Below are 11,428 nucleotides of genomic sequence, written 5' to 3'. Positions count from 1 at the left end.
AGAGAACAGACACTACAATTAAAAACTGAAAGTGTCTGTTCAATATATTGTGATTTAGCCGCGGAGGAAGTTTCAGCACAAAAACGCTGCAGGAGTCAGATTACACACATCGTGATGAGCTGAATGAGCTTTCCTGATGAGAGCTGAGGTAAACGCATCCACGATTGCGGCAGTAGTTTTCAGCGCGTAGTAGTTTTCAATCTGGCACGTATTCAGTTCATGCCTTTGGAAGATTAACTTTCATTATCTTGAGAAGATAAAATACTCACTTTGCTCCACCGGCAGCACCGTTTCCATGTGCGAGTTGAAAACAAGTGAAAATAGCTCCCTCTGCTGGCTGTAGCGTCTGGCCAAACATTTTACCAATGACGCAAACGACGATATTTGCGTCACCGGAGTAATTTTTCCAGAAATAAAATGCATGAATCTCTCGTCTCAAGGGGATATGAGAGGGGGGAGCACGATCATTTGATTATACTCCAGGGTTTCTACTGATAGAAAGCCATATGCTAATCACTGAAGTAACCCTTAAACAATTGCTTCTAAACAATTTGATCTGTGCTCAAAATCGAATAATGCTTTTTCAGATCTTGAACACAGCGAGACAAAATATTATAAAAACTACAGACCATTCATTAGACTCAAATGGAGAAAAGCATGCAGTTACAGAAAAAGAGTGTCAAAAAGGATAAAAAACTCCAAATGAAAATCATACAGCACTAAAAAGAGTTGTGCAACTGCAAAACCAAGGTCGATGAGAGATTCATTCTGCCTTAGCATCACGTCTTCATGTCAGGTCCAGCCTGAGGACTCTGACCACAGCACAGACAATGTAGTGATAAAGCCCTCTAGTGTGCCAGATCCAACATTGTCTTCCTCAACATCTTGTTCACCACCACATACTCTTCCTCCTCTCTCTCTCTCTCTCTCTCTCTCTCTCTCTCTCTCTCTCTCTCTCTCTCTCTCTCTCTCTCTCTCTCTCTCTCTCTCTCTCTCTCTCTCTCTCTCTCTCTCCCTTTTTTCCTATCCATTGTTGGTTTCAACATTCAGTGCAACCTTCCGAGTCAGTTTTGGCACTTAATTTTGACACAAATTTTGTTTGTTTGGTCACATTTTAGAAATAAGTGTGAACAATTTAGAGTCGTTGAGTGTAAACGATGACAACACAAGTTGTGTTTAACTTTTGCACGTCTGTGTTTCGCATTTTGAAATACAATTGCATCACAGTACTTTATGTGTTTTAGTGAGTGAGAATGTGTTTAGAGTTTTGCAAAAAGAGTCCATGAGGTTTGCAATGGTGTCTAAACTACCTGAACCTGTTTAGGGTTTTACAGATAGAGTGATTTATATGATAAATTGGTTTAGAGAATGGGAATTTGTGTTGCAGCCATTTAGAAAAACTGTAATGACTGTAGTTTTTGACAGAATTTTTAAAATAAAATTATATTAATAAAAATACAAAATAAAAGTTTGTTACATTTACATTTACATTTAATCATTTAGCAGACGCTTTTATCCAAAGCGACTTACAAAAAAGGGGAGAGTAATAGAAACAACGGAACAGACAAGGCCAAAAACCTGTAAGAGCTGTAAGAAATCTCAATTAATTAGCACAATACACAACAATTTTTTTTTTTTTTTTTTTTTTTTTTTAAAGACAGACATCTACAACAAAAACTCACGTCCGCAAAGTGCCGAACACTGGATTTTGATAGCTATGATAGCTACAACCCATTAGGACTAAGGCTGTTGCCCCAGCTGTTGTCGTTAATGCAGATTCAGTGGCCCAATGGGTTGGTTTTGTATTCTAGCTAAACGCGCAGCAATAGCCATCTACAACAAAAACTCACGTACGCAATATACAGAACACTGGATTCTGATAGTTATGATAACTATGTAACATACCCGCCTGAAGGCACAAATCCGGATGAGAGACGTAGATATGATCCAGGAGTGTGCGCTTTTGGTCGTTGCTGTGGTGATCAGTAAGTGCTATTCTGTATTGGTCAAGTGCAAATGGAAAAGATGTGTCTTAAGATGTTTTTTAAGAATGGCTACAGACTCGGCAGCACGAATTGAGATCGGCAGGTCATTCCACCAGGTGGGAACGGTCCAGGAAAATGTCCATGAGAGCGATTTCATGCCTCTTTGGGATGGAACCACGAGGCGCCGCTCGCTCGCAGAACGCAAGCTTCTGGAGGGTGTGTAAGTCTGAACAAGTGAGTTTAGGTATATTGGTGCAGAGCCAGAGGTTGTTTTGTAGGCGAGAACTAGTGCCTTGAATTTGATGCGAGCAGCCATTGGCAACCAGTGCAGTTTGATAAAGAGAGGCGTAACATGCACTCTCTTCGGCTCATTAAAGACCACTCTCGCCGCTGCATTCTGGATCAGCTGCAAGGGTTTGATAGTGCATGCTGGAAGCCCAGCCAGAAGAGCATTACAATAATCCAGTCTGGAGAGAACAAGAGCTTGAACCAGGAGTTGTGCAGCCTGTTCTGATAGGAAGGGTCTAATCTTTCTAATGTTGTATAAAGCAAATCTGCAGGACTTGTGCAACTTACTGTTGCAGTAATGTGGTCAGTGAAGTTTAACTGGTCATCAATCACAACTCCAAGGTTTCTTGCTGTCCTTGATGGAGTTATGGTCGATGAACCAAGCTGAATGGAGAAATTTTGATGAAGTGCTGGGTTGGTTGAGAAAACAAGTAATTCTGTCTTTGCAAGATTGAGTTTAAGATGATGCTCTTTCATCCAGTCAGAAATGTCTGTCAGACAGGCAGCGATACGAACACTGACTGTAGGATCATCTGGTTGAAATGAGAAGTAGAGTTGAGTGTCATCAGCATAGCAGTGATAAGAGAAGCCGTGATTCTGAATGACAGAACCTAATGATGACATGTAGATGGAGAAGAGAAGTGGTCCAAGAACTGAGCCCTGTGGAACCCCAGTAGCTAGATGATGTGACTTAGACACTTCACCTCTCCATGACACCCTGTAGGACCTACCAGAGAGGTAAGACCTGAACCACTGGAGAGCAGATCCTGAGATCCCCGTCCTCTTAAGTGTTGACAGGAGGATCTGGTGGTTAACTGTGTCAAAAGCAGCAGACAGATCCAGCAGAATGAGCACTGAGGATTTGGAAGCTGCTTTTGCCAGTCTCAGTGCCTCAGTTACCGAGAGCAAGGCAGTCTCGGTCGAATGGCCGCTTTTGAAGCCGGATTGGTTGTTGTCTAGGAGGTTGTCCCGTTCAAGAAACATAGAGAGTTGATTGAACACAACTCGCTCAAGGGTCTTTGCAATGAAAGGCAAAAGGGATACCGGTCTGTAGTTTTCTAAAAGTGCTGGATTCAGAGAGGGTTTCTTAAGCAGTGGGGTTACCCGAGCCTGCTTAAATGCTGTGGGAAAGGTGCCCGTGTGAAGAGAAGTGTTGACAATGTGAGTGAGTGCAGGAGTGATTGAAGAAGAAATAGCCTGAAGGAGGTGAGTGGGAATAGGATCAAGTGGACAGGTAGTAGGGTGATTGGAAAGGATGAGTTTAGAAATATCTGCCTCGGAGAGTGGAGAGAAGGATGAAAGCGTGTTCGTGTTAGTTGTTGAGATGTGCGTGTCAGTTAGTGATGAGGAGAACTGTTTGCTAATGAGAGCTGTTTTGTTGGTGAAAAATGATGCAAAGTCATCAGCTGTAAGAGTTGATGAAGGAGGGGGAGGAGGAGGACAAAGGAGAGAGGAGAATGTTTTAAAGAGTTGGCGAGAGTCAGAGCAATTGTTGATTTTGTTGTGGTAGTATGTTGTTTTAGCAGTGGAGACATTTGTAGAGAAAGAAGAGAGAAGAGACTGATAAAAGGCAAGGTCAGTATTGTTTTTAGATTTATGCCATTTCCTCTCTGCCGCCCTGAGTCCAGAGCGATGTTCACGGAGAACTTCAGACAGCCAGGGGGCAGATGGGGTGGGGCGGGCTGGTCTGGATGAAAGGGGGCAAAAACTGTCTAAGGAGGATGTTAGAGTGGAGCAAAGAGTGTCGGTAGCACTGTTAGTGTCCAGTGCTGAGAACTGAGCAGGTGGAGGGAGTGAAGATGAAACCATAGTGGATAGGCGAGAGGGAGATAGTGAGCGTAAATTACGCCGAAAGGTAATCTGTGTAGGAGTACGTTTTGTATCAGGAGTCAGTATGAGGTTAAGAGTGATGAGAAAGTGGTCTGAGGTGTGTAATGGAGTAGCTAAAGTGTTGTCCGTGGAGCAGTTGCGTGTGTAGACCAGGTCTAATTGGTTACCTGATCTGTGAGTAGCCGTAGTTGATACTAACTTAAGGTCAAATGAAGTCAGTAGAGTGCTGAAGTCTGCAGCTAGGTGTTTATCAAGATGGATGTTGAAGTCACCAAGCAGAATCAGTGGAGTGCCATCCTCAGGGAAGCTAGAAAGTAACACATCCAACTCCTCCACAAAGTTACCGAGGTGACCTGGAGGACGATAGACCACTACCACATGGATTTTAACAGGGTGAGTAATAGTGATTGAGTGCGATTCAAATGAATTGGCCGGTAGAGACGGTAATGGATCAAATTTCCAATCATTTGAGATAAGCAAACCAGTACCCCCACCCCTCCCAATAGGCCGAGGAGTGTGTGAAAAAGTATAATTGCTTGAGAGGGCTGCAGGAGTGGCAGTGTCCTCTGGTTTGATCCAGGTCTCAGTTAGGGCCATGAGGCTAAGCTGAGAATGAGTCCCAATAGATGAAATAAAGTCTGCTTTGTTTACAGCCGACTGGCAATTCCAGAGACCAATTGGAATAAAGACTAAAGTAGCAGAGGATGTTAGGATATAGCGCAAATGATTAGGATTACGGCGTCTCGTGCGTACAGAGGTGTTTGTGTTTAAATATAGGCCTATGTGTGTACTGTGTATACTTATTATGTATATATAAATACAGACACATGCATATACATGAAGGGGTGTGTATTTATATATACACATAATAATTATTCACAGAACACACACATATGTTATTTAAACACAAACTTTTATTTTGAATGTGGAATATATTATTATAACTAATATCAATCAATAATCAATCAATAAACTTTATTTATATAGCGCTTTCACAATGATGATTGTGTCAAAGCAGCTTCACAGTGTTAAACAGGACAATATTTCAACAAAATTTGATTTGGCTGTACAGTTGTTCTGGAGAAAACAGTGATGTTATCAGCTTATTTTCATTTACCGTAGAGCAACAATGTTGGCAGATCAGTATTATAGTTTATAGAATTAAAATAATTAATTAATTTTATTTGTATAAAATAATACAAATTGTTCTAGATTTAATATTAAGCTTTTGTCCACAAAATCTAATTTAAACCATCACCATCATGCAAAATTAAACAGAGGGAAAAAAACATAAAATATGAAATTATAAAGAGGGCATAAATAACCTCATGACAAAAAATGAATTTCATACTTAAATAATTTATGATGCTTTAAAAAATTACATTGCAAATTTTTTTTGTAAAACTTCTTTAAAAATAGTTATTTGTAAATGTGTTACTTTTTACCTTTGTTACACCACATGGCATATTTAGTCATTAATGTTTTCTTAAAAATTACTTAGAAAGAAAAATCACAACTATTTGAAACCAACACAAGAACTTTAAACTAGAAATTTTAAAAGAACCCATTTAATAATACAATAAAAAACACTTGTAAACCTTAAAAAATATCATTTCACAACCCTTTCTGCCTGCTTCCATTATATCACTGAGGTCATTAAAGTCAACGAAAACACGCACACTTTCACACAAAACACATAGTGAGAGCACTTAAGCATCTGCCACTTCAAATCCTCTTCTGTGCTAAAATGTCCAAAAATATTCTGTCTCCAGCTGTTGAAAGTCAACTACTGGCTCCTCGTCTCCGTGCAGAGCTCTCACAATAAACCCACCTGTGTGGCATTCATCAGCATCAACACAATGCAACAGTAATGTTTTTTTTTTATCTCAGGAAAAAAAGCTGACATCTGTTCTCAGCCCTCCATGCCTGCACTGCTTTTATGGATCTCTAATTTAATGTGTCCCTTCTGTTCTGCAGAATAATATCACACACAGCACTGCATACAGCTGGATCATCATCACTTAACAATGGGCAATTATCTGAGCTCCAACCAGCTGCACTCTCTAAAGGACAAAAAGGAATTCCAAACTGTCCAAAGTTTAAAAAAAAAAAAAAAAAAAAAGCTGCTAAAAAATAATATTGGTGAACTTTGAAAAGTATAGTTTTTGCTCATCAATTAACAGTTACCATATGTTGCAATGTTATAAACTCATTTATGGAACTATATATTAGTCTTTGGTCATATTTATAGTAAGCAACACATAACCCCACAATAAAATGTATTAATCAATAATAAGGAATTACACAAGGTGGGCCACACAGGTGGGTTTATCAAGTCAGCAGCCATATCACCCTATAGCCCAAGACTGGTTTCCCACCTGAAGTTAAGCAGGGCTTAGTCAGGTCAGTAGGCTACCGGTGTTAGTGAGGCTCACCCTGTGGTCTGTGTGGGTACTAACGCCCCATATAGTGATGGGGAGGGGACACTGTACTGTCAAAGAGCACCGTATTCCGGATGAGACGTTAAACCGAGGTCCTGACTCTCTGTGGTCATTAAAACCTGACTCTCCTGGCCAAATTTGCCCCTGTCCATCATGGCCTCCAAATAATAATGATTGGCTTAATCACTCGGTCTCCTCTCCACCAATCAGCTGGTGTGTGGTGGGCGTTCTGGCGCAATATGGCTGCCGTCACATCATCCAGGTAGGTGATGCACATTGGTGGTGGTTGAGGAGATTCCTCCTTCCATGTAAAGCGGGTTGAGTGCCTAGAAAAGCGCTTTATAAATGTAATGAATTATTATTATTATGTGATTTGTATGAAATAGGATGAACTTTTTCTGAATATCTGCATCTAAAGCTTGAGAGACTCTAACTTGAGAGAGAGAAAGAGAGAGAGAAAGAGAGAGAGTGAGCAAGGGCGCATCTATTCTTTATAAACCTACTGCCACCTAGTGGTCTGTGTCATAGTTTATTTTTAATATTATTATATATGAAATTATCTATTTGAGTAATTTGTGTGTGTGTGTGTGTGTGTGTGTGTGTGTGTGTGTGTGTGTGTGTGTGTGTGTGTGTGTGTGTGTGTGTGTGTGTGTGTGTGTGTGTGTGTGTGTGTGTGTGTGTGTGTGTGTGTGCAATTTCTTTACCAATATAGTATTTTTTTAAACAATAAAAGGGTGATGTAATGCCATGCGTTTTTCATGTTCAGACTGCCAGCAAAAGTCAGTAAAAGACCAATCGGTGTATGACATTAAGTACCATGAGGAACCTTTGACAGAACACATATTCATACAGTAGGCTAAAAGTTCGACTCGAGTGCTGCACCTCCACAGGGGTTGGAGAGCGAAATTATCATCTTTGTATTTTAATCTATTGAGAGTTTTTATTTTATTTTATTTGAGTGTTTATTTAAGGGTGCACTATGAGCTAAAGTGCACTGTGCACTACAACTTTTGCAGTAAAATATACCAAAACCACCAGGCTAGTGTTCTATAATTTTTTCACTTGAGTTCAATATCCCAAATGTTTCCAACGATTTGTAAATTGTGAGAAAATTGCTATTTTAACCAAGGAACCAGGACGTCTGAGGGAGTCGCCTGTCAACTGCTTCATATCTGTGTTTCCAGTTTTATTTGGCAGAAGCGCTTTACTCTTAGCAGTGTGCATCAAGTGTCACAGCAGCCGCTGACTGAACACACAGAGTAACGTCATAACATAATTTAAACACACTTAAATGTATCTAATATGATAAACAGAGCTGTGTTACCTCATACTCATGACCAGAAAAGCAGAATTGGCGCACGCGACTGTGTCCCGTCATAATAAAAGTCCCTTTGCTCGCGAGCCGTGTGTTGCCCAACAATCGCTCCAGCGGCCTTGCTCAGCTTCCACAACACTCGGCCCTGCTCTGCTTCATACTACGGTAACGTTAATAATCACATTCATGAACATGATTTCTGCCCGAGTCCTATCCCGATTATTTTCCACCGGCTGTGAGAACCACATTCTGTGCTCAAACCTGGCATCATCAGACCCCTTTGTCTTGAATAGGCGTCCTCTAGCGGATGGAAAAGTTACATATTGTTGCTTTAAATTAACTGCTGTGTTTAGATCCAGTTTCTATTCAGAGTGACAGGTGACTAACAGTTTGTCAAACAGTACCAGATGATTTTGTTTCACATTATAGAATAATAATATCAGACAAAAATCTATTTATCAAATAAACAGCAAATATCATTTGCATATGCTTACAACTAATATTGTAAGAAAATGGTGCAAGGATATAATACATTTTAACCAAATGAATCGCATATATAAGCAGAAAACATCTTCATATCGAGTCAGCAGCAATATTTTCTTTCCTTTACAAATGTTTTGTTCTATTTACTCTGTCCTTTCCCTGAGGATGCTGCCAATCCTTTCCCTGCATTTTAAATTCTCTCTGCATTTCATATCTTAATAATATCTGCCTGAAGCAGAACAAAGACATTTTTCAGACTTTTAAACTGATAATTGCAATTGAATTGCTGAGAGATATACGTACTGTATATTGTTGTGGGGGTTTTATCTGGGAAATGAATTATAATGAAGAAAACAAACTGAAGAAAATATAGTTATTGACCTTATCTCTTCTTACCCACTGCCATCCACTTACAATGCTTTTAAAATACTAATGACAGAATAGTTGATTCTTGTAAATGAAGCTCAAATGTATAATATTACAAATGTTACTTTTCTGTCACTGAGCAAAAACTCTTCCACAAAAATATCTGGTATAACTGACAAATTACAACTCAATTCTGCGTGTATAAAATGATTAATGTTTGACATCCTAGATAATCTACATAACTATAAGCCCAACATAATGAAATATTAATTAATACATAATTTAACCGATTTTTGCTTTATACATAATCAGCTCCTCATTAATTTTAAAATGTGTCTCAGCCACATTCAAGCATACACCAGACACAGCACTATTTTTATATTTCCCTTGAACATTTCATATTAAACATCACTACTCTGTGTTTATTATCATTGACTCATGAATATTTATAAGCTGCAAGTCTTAAGACAATACATTTAAAATAAAATAATATGCAAGTAAATCAACTAGTAAATCTCCCAGTTACAGTGTAATCACCTGGTGTTGTGTCAAGCCAGCAGAACTATTCAGTGAACAATGCAAATAGCATTTTGCAGTCAAACCAAAATGCATTCTACCTTTAAGATTTTCTCACATCATCACATTTTATTCGCTATTGTTTAGAAAATTGTAATAAAATATGACAAGAATTCAGAGTTAAACTGTGTCAGAACAAATTCATTTTGATAATGTCAGATAACTTTGCTATAAAGGTTGGATTACAATCAACCAATCAGCTGTCAGCTGTTCACTTTCAGTACACAATTGGATAATACCAATTTAGGTCAACCAATCACCAAGAAATGCTTCATTTTGTTCAGTCTGTGGTTTAAAAATGTCGCATTAGCAATTAAATTAAAAACATTTGAGCAAAATATGGTCAGGGAACAATGTCAGAATCATTTTGGTCCTCATTTTTTAAAATCAATTGTACTGGCAGTCCACTGTATGAAGAGTTTTGGGGTATATATGTCACCGTTTACTTCATTTGGCTATCCTCACTTACATAAATGAACTATAGCATCCAGCACCCACTAGTAAAACATGATATCTTGTGCCTGAATAAATGTTGGTTAGACTGCACCAGCTTGTAATAAAGTTTTATGTCCTCTAGATGTCACTGTGTTAAAGAATGTCGAGAACGTGTGACAGCCTACATACCCATTCAAGAGGAAAACACTGTAAAGACTGACAAAAAAGTTAGTTCACCTGACAAACTCTTCTTTAAATGAGTTTACTTGTCCAGATTTAGAGTTCAGCACTGCTCATACGCTTCTATTGAGCTCTGATATCAGAAAAAAGCATCAGAGAAGATGCACAACTGATAAACATTATCAGTTAGTGATACACATGACTCTCTTTAAAAACACCCGTGAATGACGTAACTGTAATCTGAGAAACCGAAGAGCAGATCTTTAGGCCTGACTCATCATCAGGATCAGTTATAGGCTAAACAGCAGGTAAGGTTTAGGCCTGTGGTCATAGCAACATAAGTCACATACCAAGAAAACATAAACAGGCTACCAAGATCCTGAGTCACCGTAAAACATAAGCAAAAAACAAAAGCTAATATTTATCTTAAATAATAATAGATTACTAAATCAGTTAGGAATCTATTTACTTTATGGATATGTGTAAATTATATGCACTGAAACTAATTAATTACAATAATACTAAGACCAAATTCAATTTCCTGTTTCTTATTAAAGGTTGTCATTTTAGGGCTATACAGATTGTTAGATTGTTGACAGAACAGCATAACCAAATTAATTTCACCACATTCTGATTAAACATTCTGTCATAGGCAAACTAAAAATAGACAGGCCAAATTTCTCCCCGTTTACTTTATTAAGATTCTTAATCCAAAATAGCATAAACTTGATTGTTTAATGAAGCATGACAAATAGTGAGCCTGAGATCTTTTTCTTCCAGGCTCTTTACAGTGCAAGCCAGGTTGTCATGCAGTGATCAAAAGCTCAAAATCATACATTTTATGGCATTTGTAACATTAACTAATTTTTAACTTTTAATGATCTGTTATAGACATAGTCCTACATTATGTAAAACTGTGTTAGTTAGCATGCTGTTAGCACGGTAGAAATGCTTTATAAAATGCATGCATTTGTTCATTACATTTGCTGAGTCAAGGAGAAAATTGATATTTTAGTTAAAATTGATAGTTTCCAGATAATATTCTTTACATAATCTCAGGTTTGGAACTGGGTGAAAATAGTCCTGTTAATGTGTTTTTATTAATATCCATTTCAAACCATAAAAAAATAAAATTAAAAAAAGGAATTGTATAGCCTTTAGTTTTTGAAAGCCCCCTTTCAATAAGGAACATTTTATAAAAAAGTGAACAATCACTTTTATTGCACTTTATTGCAAATCACAAGCCAAAATTTGCATAAATTATCTGTAACTGGAATTGCTGTAATTATTATGGAACCCGTTGATTCAAACCCACTGCCACTGATGAAAGTTCAGACTTATTTTGCAAATCGGATCAGAACATTTAGATTAAAATAAATACTTAAAAAAACTATTTAGACCATTGCTTGATTTGCTTCATTAGGTAATTTTGTGGCCCTGACAACCCAATGCGGCATACTTGTTCCAATAAACCATATAGACACTTATTGCTGTATATTTTCTTTTTCTCTTAAAGGGTTAGTTCACCA

The sequence above is a fragment of the Pseudorasbora parva genome, chromosome 13 (assembly GCF_024679245.1).
Source record: "Pseudorasbora parva isolate DD20220531a chromosome 13, ASM2467924v1, whole genome shotgun sequence".
In the NCBI taxonomy this organism is placed as follows: Eukaryota; Metazoa; Chordata; class Actinopteri; order Cypriniformes; family Gobionidae; genus Pseudorasbora; species Pseudorasbora parva.
This window is presented reverse-complemented; position numbering follows the sequence as displayed.